Source organism: Pseudopodoces humilis, chromosome 5, assembly GCF_049639895.1.
Source record: "Pseudopodoces humilis isolate 2021_Gansu_Grassland_sample_001 chromosome 5, ASM4963989v1, whole genome shotgun sequence".
NCBI classification, from domain to species: domain Eukaryota; kingdom Metazoa; phylum Chordata; class Aves; order Passeriformes; family Paridae; genus Pseudopodoces; species Pseudopodoces humilis.
Genome location: NC_142204.1, coordinates 61,089,006 through 61,103,341, shown reverse-complemented (window position 1 = coordinate 61,103,341; position 14,336 = coordinate 61,089,006).

Sequence of the window (14,336 nt, the reverse complement as noted above, 5' to 3'; positions counted from 1 at the left end):
CAGCATCTACCTGAACACAGATCTGAGTAGATGATGCCACTGGAATAATAACATTCTTATTGGAAGAAAATGCAAAACCAAACAAGATAAATAAACCAGCTAGATCCAAACGTTTTACAGCATCTCCAGGGTGTTTTCTCATAGCTCTGTAGGAAGGCTGTAGTTACTGTGCAGGTCCTCTCCGTTTTTCTGTTTGAACTAGTGTCTGTGGGACTTCCAATTCTTTTTACCCTTTCCTTGTTCATTCACCTTCTTCTTGCTTTTTGGCCAGCCTCTCTACTTTAGTTATCTTGTCACTCACCTCTTTTAATGTGTATTATTTCAGAAATGGAATTGAATACACAACAGGCAGTGCTACAAGAGTATTATGGTTACCTGCATTTACTGGCACTGGCCCTGGACCTGCCCCAAGGCTGTGTTTTGCAGCTTCTGTGACAGCTGAACCAGAAGAAAGTTGTCTCTGATGCTCAAACCCACTCATGGCTCCTCAGATCTCCCTCAAAATTTTGTGGCCACTGCCCTTCTGCAGCATTAGAACACAAAAGTAATAAACTAGATCAAAATTTGAGAGAATCGGGCCTCCTGAGTGAGACACACTAAAAACAAGAGCAACTCTCCCTTCTTTCTTGGCTGTGTCAATCCAGCAATTTTCATTACCTTCCCAAGCTGAAGAAACTGAACCCACCACTTTCAGTCTTGTGAAAGTCTCTTTCTTTCCATGCCTTGTGTGACCTGGCTGCCAGCCCGGTCCCGCTGAGCAGAGCCCCCTCCTGCCTGGCCTCCCCCGCTGCCAGCTCTGCGCTCCAGAATCCCCCCTGTGCTGAGCGTAATCCAGTGCTCCTGGGGAAGAGCCAACTCTGCATCTCCCATCCTCTCCAGGAGATTCAGCCTGATCTGATGTGTCACAGTCACAGCAAGGCAGTCATTCTCCCTGCTGGCCAACTCCTAAGCTGTGGAAAAACATAATATACATCATCCAGACAATACTAGAAAAAAATCCAAATTGAATTGCTCTGTTATCTGCCAGTAATGCTGCTACAGTGGTTTTTGTGTTTGTTTCCCAAAGTGGAAATGCTGGTAATGGTTACAAGAGGCAGATGTACCCAGCTGTAATGCTTGCACCACTACAGCAGGAAGGGGGAAGTGGGCAGGAGTGGAAAAGGGACAGAATTAGTGAAGCAAGAAGGCTTGTTTTCAACCACTGCAGGATATTTTTTTAATAAAAAGTCCAACACTGACACACTCTATGAACCACATGAACACAAGGCTGCATCTGTTTTTATATTAGGGAGGCCTGTGCCATTGAGGAATGTGTGCACAATTTATATGAGCTATAAGCTCTGGCCTATAAAAAATCAACTCATCCAAGTCCAAATTCCTGTTTTTCATGGAAACTGCAATGTATAGCGGCTGTCTGAAGCTTGTATAAGGAGAGCTGTTACTATTTTTTTGGAAAATTATGATGTCCCATGCCTGGAGCTATAGTTGAGTGGTTTGCCAGAAACAGCCATTCATTAATCATCAACACATAGTAAAAATATTGTTTATTTAAGATATACTGTACTATGACAGCCTGTTTATTGTATTAATTGCATTTATTTATTTATTTATTTACTTACTTACTTACTCTCTTAAATGAGCACACTGATGAATAGAAGTATTTCAGCCAATAAGTTATCTTTGGCAAAACAACTCTCTTGGTATAAGTCAGACAAAAGTACTGGCCCAAACACAGGGTTTGAGCAGCACTGGAATACCTAATTGAATCCTTACCCAAAGTTTGAATCCATTTTACTGAGAGGGGTAACTGGTAAATACAATTCTGCAACACGGTCTGAATCTTGAGCCATTCCAAAATTCAAGTTTTTCAGAATCACAGAATGTGCAGAGTTGGAAGGGACCCACCAGAATCATCAAGTCCAACTCCCGACCCTGCACAGCACCATCCCCAAGAGTCACACCATGTGTGTGAGAACATTGTCCAAACACTTCTTGTGTCAAACAAGCAGTGAGAGCAGTGGCAAACACTGAACTCTGTCAGGCTGGTGCTGTGACCAATGCCCTGGAGTCCCTGCTCCTGTTTGAATGGGTCCATCATAATAGAAAGCAGCAGATTTGAAAAAACCTTTTTGAGATGAGGTTACAGAAACCAATCAAAAGTAAAAAGTAATGGAAAACAGAAACAAACATGGGAGAAATATTTATAGTGTAAGTACAGGAGAAATTAAGCAAGTGGAGGCAGGGAGCTAATGGGAAGAGAAGAAAGCATCCTACAGGCATGCTCCAGGTTATAAAATGTGGTTAGATAGGATCTGAAGTATTCTGAGGTCTACGTCAGCTGCAGTAGTTTTATCATTTTATGGCATCCAGTTCATGTGCACTCAGTGGCTGAAACTCCAGGAGCCTCTGTGTCACTTCCAAAAAACAGATTTACAGTCAGTGAGAAGACAGTACTGTATTTTTGTTGCTTATTAAATGGAAGACTTAGTAGTAATTGTTGTTGGTCTTTTACCAAATCATGTGTAGGAGATCTTCATTTCTGATTTCATGTTTGTTGGATCCTTTCTGCCTTGAGATCTGAATATTTGGATAATGCCTAAGAAATTCTGCTTTTTCAGGAAGAAAAGAGTTCTTGCTATCTCCTTTCTAACCAACAGGAACCATCAGAAAGCACAACAAAACCAAATAAAAATGAAAGTCTTCTCCAAATGTCAAATTTATTGTAACTACTGAGACCTAATGTAATTTTTGTTTAAAAGGCAAAAATTACAGGAGGAATTGTTGTTGAATTACTTGTTAATAGTGTAGTCATTAGTTTAGGAGAAATGTAACCAGTTTTATGTTAGTGCAGACAAGAAAGAAGAAAGCACCTAATTTTATTCTCAAAGATGTTTTGGGGGAACCAAACTGTTACAGATGAGATGTAGCCAGGGGAAAGCACAAGACTAGCTGGCTTCTCTGTCAATGACAGGTTTCCTTTTTCATTTTGCATCTAGAAATGTTAATACAGAAGTTTTTATAGGGAACAGAAGCATTTCTCTAAAGATGCCAGTGTTTATTTCCTGTAGAAGTAGTCTTAAGCAAATCAAAGTGGCACAACCTTTTTCTACATTTTAGTAAGCGGAGAATTTTTCCTCCAGCAGAAGAAATCAGTTTTACCCATACTATGTATTTCCACATTAGATTATCCATGATTCTTTCTGCCATTTAGAAACTGGATCAACTGAAAGGTGATTAGATTCTGGATACACAAATATGCAGCAGGATACCAGGCCACAGATCTGTTTTTTTACTTTTAACATTTATTAAACCTGGAAGTGGGGTAGTATGTTGGCAAATATGTACCTGATACTGGAAAGAATGAACAGTTGAAAGCCTATAAATGTTTCCTGTGAAGCTGCACTGAATTGAAACTTGAAGAAGTTGTGGCTCCACATGTTTTCTATTTTAATCAATCAAAACAGTAAAAATAAAAAAAAATATTGAAAAATAATGTGGCACAATACAAGAGATATGACTCAATACTTGCAAGGTTTAGTCTATTAAGAAATGTCTGCTAGGACTGTTTAATGTTTAACAATAAATAATGGGGAATTCCTTTGGAACAAAGAAGTAGTATTTTATGCCATCGATATTTTAGGGCAACTTTAAACTAAAAACATATTTTTCTATTGCTTGTTTAGAACCTAATCCACTAGCATATTTAATTCTCCAGATGAATGTGATTTTTACATGGACTACCTCTTCCATTTCCTTAAAGAGGGAATGAAATGTCTCTGCAGTGTAGGTTTCACACCTGCAGAATAAATTACACCTGAAACCAGCTTTTATCTTCTGTGAAAATCTAAGAACCTAAATATGGTTTCAAGAGTTAGTCTGAAAACAGAGAATGAGGGCCCACTGATTCTTTTTCTGACAATCTGTTGCTTGCCATTCATTACCAGAAACATACAGATTGTGGAAGAAACACATAATTTTATAGAAATATGTAACAGCAACAATACTGTCATTGCTTTTGATGTTGTTGAAAAGCTATTGCAAGATAACCAACTCTACAATCATGCCATATTTTACTGTGCTTTTGATGTAGTTATTGGCAGAAGATACAATTTTTATCATCTTTGCCATACTGAACTGCAATTAAAAAAAAAAGATTTTTCTAAACTGGGAAACGTGCAGGATGTAGAACATATCTGAATCTAGCTGTGAAGTTCCTTTTATCTTCTGAATATCATTCCACCTGGATGCAGCCAGTATCTTCTGTGGCCTGGCAAAGTCTGGGGTGGGCTGTCTTTGGACATGTTGGAACAAGCAAAAAATGTTCGGGACTGCATTATTCTGAATTATCGATCCATCTAGTATGTGTTGTCCTGGACTCAGATGGTGCAGGATAGATATATCACTGAATATATGGTGTGAAGGGTTAGAGATTGAGGCTGGCAAGGCAAAGACCCATCTGCTGTCCAGAAAATGAGACACAAGAAAATAAAATTGGCAAACTTTACCTAGTTCTAAACATCACAAAAAGGGCAAAGATAACACTGGGTGGAGACGTGTATCTCATGGTTGCTTTTTTGTTTTGCAAAGATGTGTAACTCTCCAGGGTTATCTTTAGAGTAAAAATAACTGGTTGGGAAATACCTTGGCTGAGTTAGGAGAGTTTAATCAAGACCTTTGGAGAACCCATTGCATGTGGAACTCTGAGGCAGAGGCATAATCCTGGGTCATTCCAGGCCACAATACTGCAAATAGGTTTCTGAGAAGTCGTGTCAGCTCCTGGATGATGGCTCACCCAACACAAATTGGAATTTGCACAAATTTCTGTTCCCATTACATCTTACTTCTACAGGAAGATGGATCAGTAAGCAGAATCAGAAAGGGCTGACACACTGTTGCTGCTCTAAACAGAGATATGAAGTCACAGAATAAACAAGCCAACAACAGTAATCTGAGGACAAAAGAAAATCCCTTGAGGCTTAATATGAGAAAAACTGTAAATCAGAAAATTATAAGGAGATTAAATTAATCTGAATTAATTTTTTTTTCAATTAATACTTTTGTATACCAATCCTTTAAAGCACTCTTTGTACCTAACAAATGTTTAATTAGAAGTAGAAGTTTTAAGGAGGAAGTCCTGAGATGACATTGAAAAAACTGTCTAGAGCAATGAAGAAAATAAGAGCTATGACAGCAGAATTGTTTGTGGTAAGACAGGGAAATAGTAGAGGAGGATTTGGAAAGTGTGAAGCACACTGGAAATACCTTTTGAGTTATTAAGCATATGCATTGGTCTTGTGGTCTCAAAAGCAGCTATTTAACCCTGGAATGGTTCAGCAGGAAGTACAGTACTTACAGAGACCTGTTAGAGTACAGTTAGAGCTCTCCTAGTATGGGCTGTCTATATAGGATGGCATTATATATTTCTTACTCTCATAAAGTTTTACTGAGTTATATACTCAGATATGTCAACCATGTCTAAGCTTCAGTTCCTTTCCAGTTTCAGGCCCTGTGGCATGTCTGGCCATTGTGCTGTTCTAGGTATCCAGGGCCTGGTCTGTAATACTCTTAACCCCCATGGAAGGGTGGTGGACGTTGAACCCATACCTTTTGAGACTCACAAGTGAAAACTCAACTCTCAACTCAGTTCTCCCAATTTTTAAGAAAGGTAAGAAGGAAGGTTCCGGCAATTACAAGCCCTCCAGTCTTACTTCAGTGCCTGGTAAAATTATAGAGAAGGATATTCTGAGAGTAATTGAAAAACACTTGAGAGACAATGCGCAAGCAGCATAGGTTCACGAGGGGGAAGTCCTGGTTAAGCAACTTTATTTCCTTTTATGACAAGGTCATCCACCCAGCTGACCAAAGGAAGCCAGTAAATGTGCTGGGTTCGGATTTGAGCAGAACTTTTGATACTGTCTCCAAAAGTATCCTGGATAAACTGTCCTGCACTCAACTGAGCAAGTCCATAATACACCATAATTCACATGGGTAAACAACTGTCTCACAGGTTGGGCTCAAAGGGTTACAGTAAATGAGGTTATATTAGGTTAGTGTCCAGACACCAGTGCTCAATTTGTAATGTTTTTATAAATAACCTGGATGCAGGAATTAAGTGTAAAGTGTGCCAATAATACTAAACCAGAGTCCTTGCGGGGTCAAAAAGAGTTACAGAGAGATCAGGACAGACTGAAGAGCTGGGCAATTGCCAGCTGCACGAAACTAAATGAGAAAAAACTCAATTCTCCACCTGGGATGGGATATACCTGGTTATACATATGCCCTGGGGGATGAAAGGCTGGAGAAGAAGCCCTGCAGAAAGGGATCTGGGAGTCAGAAAGTTGAATGTGAGTCAGCAGTGCCCTGGTAGCCAGGAGGGCCAGCCCTGTCCTGGGGACATCAGGCACAGCATCACCAACCGGGCAAGGGAGGGGATTGTCCTGCTCTGCTCTGCACTGGGGCAGCCTCACCTCGAGTGCTGGGGGCAGTCTCACCTCGAGTGCTGGGGGCAGTTTTGGGCACTACGATATAAGAAAGACATTAAACTATTAGAGACCATCCAGAGAAAGGTGACCATGATGGTGGAATATCTTGAGCACAAGAATTGCAAGGAGCGGTTTATGTCACTTGGCTTGTTCAGCTTGGAGAAGGGAAGGCTGAGGGGCAAGTGCTGACCAGTGGTAACAGGCACAAGCTGTATTAAGGGAAGTTCAGACTGGACTTTAAGAGAAGGTTCTTTCCTGAGAGGTTGGTCAGTAAAAACCAGCCTGAGAAAGTGGTCACAGCACCATAGCTTGACTCGCTCACTGTAACCATGCAGCATTCTGAGCACAGGCACACATCTACTGCCATATACATATTCAGTCATTGGGAAACAGGCCTCCACAGACCCTTGGAGTGAGCTCAAGTACACAGTGGGATGGCTGAGAGCACTAAGCGTAGCCTAGTTTTCTCATTCATGTTCCTCATGTCCCATGTCCTTGAGGTAGTTTTCTTGGTCTGCAGAAACTTCCCTAAGAAGACTGTTTCTGCCATAAAGAGAGACTGAGTTTGTATTTCTCTTCACTTCTGGCTGACAGTAGAGGATGTAGATAACCCCAGCAGACCATGGGAATCCTAAGGCATCAGTGTGGACACCCCAGATAAAAAAGTAAGATGGCTCAAGCCAGATACCTAGCATGGTGCCATGATGCCAGTGAAGAAAAGAACCTCATGTTTGGGATTTACAGCTTCCTCTGAATTAAGAATAGGAAGTACTTTCTTGGTTATTTTTCTAGAGTACTATGTTGTGAGAATCTGGAGTTGCTCACAGTCTTTCCAAAAATATTTCAGGTACTGTTAGTAAGATGAATACAACCTGATATGTCCAAGAGGGGGAGATAATGTCAGGCTGCAGCCATGTATTGGATACATGTATCCATCATCTGTAAATGAAGCAACAAGATATGCAGAAGTTAGAAGATCATTGAGTAGATGAAAAAAAAATGTGCAGAGCATTTCAGTGTCTGATTGGTAGGAAAACTATGTTTTAAAATTGAAGTAAGGTTTCTGGCACAGCAGAATTCTGAATCTCTGCAAGAGGCTCCACAGAAACTGTCACTTTCTAATATTAAATATTAGTTAACTGTGATTCCAGTCTAGCTTTAAATAACCTACTGAAAATGGTTTAACTTTCCCACCCATGTATGTGCATGCAGCACATAGAAGCCTTTAGTATTTGTGCTATTGCATTGCTATTTCTAATGTGCTAGTGCTATTAGGATGCACTTGTATCACTTTTTAAACTCAGTTCTCTGTTACAGATGAGTGTCTCACACCAAGACTTTTTGAATGTGTAAATGGGTTTTAGCTCTGAAGCACAGCTGCTTAGTTTCAGCTCACAAGACCATTTTTCAGGAACTGATACTCATTGCCATTTATGCTGGGAGTTGCATTTGAGAAAAACATGGCACACAGAGTCTTGAAGGTGCATAAGCAGCTATGCAAGCTATTGATTTCTCCACTGACCTCAACGGGAACAGTCAAGAATACATTATGCACATACTTTAATTACCTTGTTCATTCAGGACCAAAAATCAAGAGGAACATGGTTAAAACCCATTAAAGACATTTGATTAAAATCACTGGAGTGGGGTGGTAGAAAGAGAAATGAGGATTTCACTTGTACTAAACAGACATGTTTCTCTGTCTCATGAGAATCTATAAGGGACAAGGACACAAGATAAAGCTGGGGCCTGGGCTTGTGGAGCAAAAAGTTAGCACACTATCTCATGATAGTTCTCCTGGTATATAGAGGAATGTACATGTTCTTTGCTTATTCCAAGTCCATTTATATGCTCAATATTAAGATCTGGAATAGATTAATAAATAGATCATAATATTATTAAGTAGAGTAATATTCTTATTTTTTAAAAAAAGAAGTTGCTGACTTAGTAACTGGTATCAGATACATTTAGAAAAGTCTGAAAAAACAGGGATCCTATTCCCTTTGGAGGACTGAATGACAGAATTAATTTTTCATTCTATTGTATCTTCAGAACTTAGCTATTTAAAAGGCCAATTTATTTAACCAGAGATTTATTTTCAGTTCTTGCTGTATTTTCTTAATGTATAGAATATTTCCCACAGTATCTTCATTTTTTTCCTATGAAATAAGAATTACCCTTGAATCAGGCTCATTCCCTGAATAAGACTCAGGACAGAACTGCTGAAAATTTTATACAATCAGCATTTGCAAAATGACTTGTATGAGCCCTAGGTATACAGAACTGACATGGAGACTCACAGCACCTCTGCTGAAATCACTGGAATTTGATGAAAGACAATTGATTTGCCTTAGAATATAGGATTAAAGTGATAAACTGTTCTAATTTTAGAGTAACCTTCATAGCACATTCAAAATATTCTCAATGTACATCTATTTTTCATTTTAATATTATATATTAATATTTCTAAATTAATCTTTAAATTATTTTTCTTAAAAATAAGATACCAGATGTTGCAGGACACATTAACATATATCCTTTGGAACAGGTTCATCCCAACTTTAATCTCCTGATCATTTTTAAACAGTTCTGAGTGGAAAATATTTCTTTACTTAGCAGCTGGATACCCTCAATTTACACTACAGATTGCCAAAGGATTTGTAAGACCCATTAGTTTTAACATCCACAGGTGTACCCATCTCATTTTATGGAGCTGCAAGCTGGATTCAAGTCAAACAAAGACTTGTAAACTTATGGGTAGGTTTATACGGAGGAGTCTCAATGTTCTTTTCTGAAAATAGTAGGGTATGAGCATTTAAGAGATCGGCTTTATAATTGTTTAAAGAAAACTGTTTAAAGAAAAGATATAATCTAGGAACAAAGCGTTGGGAGGGGATTACTAGGTCAATGAGTTGACTCACTATTCCCACTTGCAGGAACTGCAAAATACGACCCAGTCCATTTCCTTACCAAGAGCCATGCTAACATCCCATAACAGTTTGCCCTAACTCCCTTCCCAGAAAGCTGTTCCGTAATTCACTGCTGTGATAACCAAAAAATCTCCTGGTTGCCAGCCTAAATGTATTTACTGACATTTTATGGTGTTTGTTTTGTTTTGTTTTCCTATGTTGGTATGTAATGTATCGGGCAAGCACGGCAGACAGGATTGCAGCACTACATAACTCCAACTACTTTGGGATGACCTCTGTGCACAACTTCTGTTACCGCTGTCATCGTGGAAAAATAGCTAATATCTATCTAAACCCAAAGGATACAGGGGACTCAGACCCATGTGTATAATAAATAATGGTGTACAGTAGGTATCTGTAAGATATAAACCAAGGGCTAGTATAAGATAGAGAGTGGCCTTCCAGATCTGAAGCACAGCCAGGGAGTTTTGGCCTAGATGCTGAGAAACTTATGTACATTTGGAAGGCAAACAACTTGGTCAGAGAATATTTAAATTTATGGCTGGCTAATTAGTCAGCCAAATAATCTCACATTAGTCGTGCAGGAGGCTGTGTTCAGCCACTGAATGGGAATGGGAGGATGTGTGGAGGACTGAAAGAATAGTCAAGGGCTATGGAGTTGGGAGTTGGTGAGGAGGAAGGCAGGGACAAGTGATGGCTGCAGAGTGATTGTGGAAGGAAATGAGATATGGGCATTTCAGTGGGGGAAAAAGAGAGGAAAACTGGTTCAGAGGGGCAAAATTTTAAAGGATAGTTTAAGATGAACATTTCTAAACCTAGTAATAAGCTTGTTCATTGCTATGTGATAGTGACAGAAGCAACATTATAACTTTTCCCATGAAATTTAAACAAAAAATTAAATCAGCATTTTAAAAATTGCATTTGCATACTTATTTTCAAAATGAAGCAAGCATTTTGTTTTGCTGATAAAATAATATTAAAACCACATAAGTAATTAAATGCACAAAAGCCAGAGCTATTAAGTCAGATAGTACAGGGAAGGGGTATAGGCTTTCATAAAAGCAATAATTTCAAAAGGGAACACACATTCACATACAGAAAAAATAACTGAGATTCAAGGCTTTAGTCAAAAATACATAATACAAAAAATACAAGAAGCAAAAATGCTGTCATAGAAGTTCATGGTAAAGAGGAACTAACTTTCACTACAGTTGAATCTTAATCTAAATAATTTAATTTCAAACCTGAGTGCTTCAGCTTTTAGGCACTTCTTCTATTTCAAAGTAGCCACTGCCTTGCCATGTAAAGACACAGGTATTAAGTTCTAATGCCTCAGTTTATGCTTTACCTGGGTTCAGAAGAAGCACTGGGGAAAAAAAAAAAGCACAAAAATATCAAGAGTAATTAAAACAAAGCTGCAATCCTTTCAAAGCACCCCAACCACCAGAACCTGGGAGAGTATTTGCAGGAAGTGGTATAAAAATGAAAGCTTTTCTCTCTTCACCCTTCTTTAGACATCAACCCCTGTAGAGAAAAACTTTTACCTGATACAGCATGGACACCCCTATAGTGTAACTACAACTATTAGAAGAATGCCAAATACTCCCAAGTGCCAAGTCTCAAATCTTAAAACTCATGGAAAAGCAGCTGAATGATGCCAGCAGGTCAAATTTCTGGATGAAATACTGAGTAATTCTTTGCAATCGCAGAACTATAACCCTATTTCTTATACATACCTTTGGGCAATTCACTATGTTGGCAGAAGTCAGTCTGTGGCAGTAAAATGCCACTGTTTTCACAGCTTCATCTGAGGGCAGTATGAGACATGGCAGTGTTCCAGGTAATCTGCCCTTGCAGAACTCAATTACAATGCATGTACATCAATCCTTTGATCTACTTCAGACACTTCAATTCTCTAGGTACCCTTCATTAGTAGTGAAGTCATTCCGATGTTGACTGGGAGTGTCACTGGAAAAAGAAGAGATGCATTAAGGGGCTATTTTTGTTTGCTTATAATTCATTAGACTGACATTTATGTAAGTTCCACTATATATATTAAAACATGTTGAGTTTGGGTTCTTTAAATTGAGCACAAGTCAGAACGTAAAATGTTGTGCTTAGAGAATCAGGCTGAAATACATTCATTCTACTGCTCTCTTCAAATGTCCATTTTTGTGCATAATAAATTTTTCTCTTTTTCTTTCTTTTTCTTTTTCTTTTTCTTTTTCTTTTTCTTTTTCTTTTTCTTTTTCTTTTTCTTTTTCTTTTTCTTTTTCTTTTTCTTTTTCTTTTTCTTTTTTCTTTTTCTTTTTCTTTTTCTTTTTCTTTTTCTTTTTCTTTTTCTTTTTCTTTTTCTTTTTCCTTCTCTTTTAAATGAACAGAAAACTGTATCTGTACAAATCACATTTTTTTGGAAGGGAACAGGTAAGAGCCTCAGGCCTGCCACTCAAGAGTTCTGGGTTCTGATTTGGTCTGTGGAGTTCAGGCCATGTGATATTGGTTGACTACAATTTCTAACCTAGTTTTTAGAGAGAATAAACATTTGCAGATTCTACTGACTCGTATTCCAGCGCCTTTCTAACTCAGATATTAGCTTTTTCATATATTCTGTAAAGCAGATAGTCTTCGAAAATAACAATGGAACTCCTGTGAAATGCCACATAGATTCTTGAAAAACACTTTTCTCCTCTGCACTCTGAAACTTTTTTTACCTTTCAGCCTGAATCTTTTTCAAGCCTGAAAACCATCACTTCTAGGCCGACAAAGAGAAGTTAGATCTTTTATTGAAACTCTGGAAACCTCTTGAAAAGAGATGCCTAAAATCACATTTCTTCACCCAAGAGCCCTATGACACAAGTATCAGAGGGCAGCCTGCAGCTCTACAGAGGTTTAGTCAGAATCTCTCCTCTTCTGTCATGTCCAGCCTAAAACCATGGTTAGATGCCTTAAATGTGTCACTGAGCTAACTTCCAGACCTGCTAATCTTGGCCTAAGGCCAGAGTAATTTGTCATTTATTGGAAGAGCAATTCTACCTCTCCAGGGAAAACAAGAAAGTACACATAGTAAATTGAATAAAAACCACTGGTTGCATGAAGCTTTTCAAAGTTTTCAAGAATTAGTCCTGAGTTAAAAAGATTAAGCACCTCATGGATAAATAAAATGTGTACACACACAGAGACACAAAAATGCACACATTTATTATGCACAAATGTTACATGTTTATCATCCTGAGAACATTACCTCTGCAGTAATCAGACTATTGCCACTAACACACATCTAATTTTTCCTTATGTTAAATAGGAACTCGCACAATTAACAGAGGGTTGATCACTAGAAAATATTATTTTTGTTATAGCAAAATATTGTGCCCTTCTGTGTGATTTCAAAAGCCTTACTTAAATAGATACAAAGAAACTTATCAGATCTGAAATCTGTTTCATAGACTGTACGTTTAAGATTTTTGTCTGTATCTTCATTTTGGTCTTTTTGTCTATTGGTATAGCTATATCAAGGCAGCTCTTCTTGGGCCTTGGGTCATTGTTTTATTTACAAAAAATTAGAGTGTCAGTGTTTGAACCTAGGATTGGTTAAAGTGGAAAATTCAGAATTTATATTAACTGGCTTCTCCACCTTCCTATTTCAATATTTGATTTATGGGCTATTTTTCACCTGTAATACAGAAACATTCTACACCCAACAACTAAATGTTTTTCATCCATGTGCAAGAGAAACTGCACTCTTTTCAGAATTAGGACTCAGATGTGATGACTTAATCACTACATTCTTAGCTAGGGTATGTAACATAAGCTCAGCCAAGATTTCAATGCCTGTTAGATATGTTTATCTTGTTTTTACTAGCATAGCTTGTCTACATGCTTATTTAAAATATGCTTCAAAATTAGGTTCTGAATTTACTCTTAACTTTAAGTCATGGTTTTGCAAATAGTACTCAAATTATATATGTAACCAAAAGAGATGGAGCTCTGTTTGCTCTCTTCATCTCTGTATCCCTGGTTCTGTATCTATAGAGAAAATAATGGAAGAGGTTGTGAAAATTATGTGTAAAATGTGTAAATTATGTTTTCAAGACATTTAGACACTACAAAAAGTCAAATGCCATGTGAAGAAAATGTAATTTTCTAACTTAATTGCACAATTTAAATTCTGTATAAATAAGGCCTGAGGACACACACAATCAATGGAAAGGTCAAATACTAAATTGCTGTTTATTAAGTGAGCATCATCTGAGTTAAGAATGAACAAGGATCCTATTTTCAAAATATGGGATCTCATAAGTGTTTACATACTGTTGCAATGCCTGGGAAGAGAGTGCGATTACGGGGATTGCTCTCCGCGAATTTCCCATAAAATCATACCCTTAGATTCAATTTACAAAAAAGAACTTGTCATTTGGTTTTGAGTTACTCTGTATCTCCTTTCTCCTGCCTTCCCTAGAACCATGAAAACAGGGCTCCTGCAACTCCTATGTGTGCTCCCTGCTGCTTTCTTCCTCAAAAAGTTCAAATTCTTTTGGCACACAAGGAAAGCAGAAACACTTCTTTTTAATGGTCTTTTTTTTGAACTTCCTCTGTGTAATGAGACACCTGAAATAGCTTCTTAACTATGAGCATGGCACAACACAGAAGTGAATGTTCTCCTCTGAGAGAAGCAGCACTGGCACCACATGACTTTCCATGAGGTACACAAGATGTACATACTTGGCCATTATTAAAAACATGGAACTTTACACAGAACATTCATGAAAGACAAAGTCAGGATTATTCCTAGAGAAGAAATGGCCTGGTGTGTATGCTGGGCAACAAGATCTGATCCAGACGCAGCTCTTATGGTACAACTGACTCATTTTTACAATATATGGCTATAAAATAATGGATGTTGAAGATTTATAATGGAAAAAATTAG